Below are 1,797 nucleotides of genomic sequence, written 5' to 3'. Positions count from 1 at the left end.
ATAGAGATAGAGATTACAGATACGGATATAGATAAGGTACTCTGGTGGTATAGTGGATAATGTATTTGGCTGCTAACCAGAAGGTTGGCGGTTCAAACTCATCAGATACTGCACAGAGGGACATGGGGTGATCTACTTCCATAAAGATTTCAGCCTCAGGAACTCAATGGAGGTCACTAGAGTCAGAATTGCTCAATGGTAGAGCAGTAAAATTTTTTTTTTTTTAATAGATATAGGTATATTCCTGCACGTTGTAAGGCTCTGATCACTTTTTTTCTTGTATGTTTTCTGAAAAAGACTGTTTAGAAAGCTATTGTTCATATTTGGTAATTTTCATTGTTCCTTCTTCAAGTATACTGATTCTTTCCTCTGTCCTCTCCATCAGGCAGTTGAACCTATCCATTGAACTTTTTATTTTGGTATTGAGTTTTACAGTTTTAAAATTTTCATTTGATTCTTCTTCATATAATTTATCTCTTGGTTGAGACTTTCTATTTTATTCATTTGTTTCCAAAATGTTCATAATTTCTTACTGAAGCATTTTTATGATAGTTTTATTAAAATTTTTACCAGATAATTCTAATATCTCTGTCATTTTGGTGTTTCCATCTGTTGATTGTCTTCTTTCATTCAGTTTTAAATCTTCCTGGTTCTTGATATGACACATGATTTTCTGTTGAAACCTGGATGTTTTTGTATTATTTTATGGACCGCTGCACATCTTATTTAAACCTTCTTTTTAGTTAGCTTTCTCTGTCATCACTCAAAGAAGGAAACAGGGGCTCTCCATTATCACTGTGAAGTTAGAAGTCCAGGTTCCCCACTTGGCCTCCATTTACCCCCAAAGTGATGGTGGTGGTTCCTGTTTTTTGCTGGCATCAAGGTGTTCTGGTTACCTCTGCACCACTCTGACAAGATTATGCCACAAATGGGATAGCTTAACAAACAGGAGTGTATTTTCTTGAAGTTTGGGAGGCTAGAAGTCCAAGTTCAAAGTGCCAGGCTCTGGGGGCTGTGTGAAAGCCCCTTGATCTTGGGCCTCAGCTCTGTCTCTTGGTCCCAGCCCACTGAAGCTAGAGGCATCTCTTCAATCATGTGGCTACTGGCTGCTGAAGCTAAAAAGCCCAAGGTCGGCAAATAAAATGGTACAGTCCCGATGTTACCAAACAACACAGCAGGCCATTAATTCAAGCCCATTGTAAGTCCCAGGGTCGGCAGAGCATGGCAGGCTGCTGAACAATGACATGGCAACATGCAGGGTCCAAGTGTGCCATAAGATAGAGACCGTTCCCCAAGGCTTTTGCTTATATACAGAAAGCAAACCACATCCTCAAGGCAGCTACTCAGCTGCTCACTAGTAGATTCCACCATGGAGTTGATTACCAGTGTCATCACAGAGAATGCTACATCCAGCCCAGTCACTCAACCAGGCCTAGCCAAGTTGGCACACAAACTTAACTACCACAGGGTGAGTGGAAGTTTCCACTGACATTGAAATATAAGTGGCCTCATTACTTCTGGGGAACAGTGAAAGTCCTGACTTTCTGATCCTCATCTGGCACCACCCCAGTAAAGGGAGGAAAGTGTTTCTTGCTAATGCCAAGTAAACAACAACAACAACAAAAACCAAACTTACTGCCATTGAGTGGGATCGGACTTATAGTGACCCCTCCTTGGCTTTCCAAGGCATGGCAGTATCCCTATAAGAGTAGTTTGCCCAATCTTCCTTCTAAGGTGTAGCAGCTGGAGTTGAACCACTAGGCTTTTTTTTTTTTTTTCAATGCATTTTATTGAAAT

Source organism: Orycteropus afer, unplaced genomic scaffold (genome assembly GCF_000298275.1).
Source record: "Orycteropus afer afer isolate SDZICR_OR568_19922 unplaced genomic scaffold, OryAfe1.0 scaffold00004, whole genome shotgun sequence".
Classification (NCBI taxonomy): Eukaryota; Metazoa; Chordata; class Mammalia; order Tubulidentata; family Orycteropodidae; genus Orycteropus; species Orycteropus afer.
The sequence above is the reverse complement of the archived record's forward strand: the minus strand, read 5'-3'. Positions refer to the sequence as shown.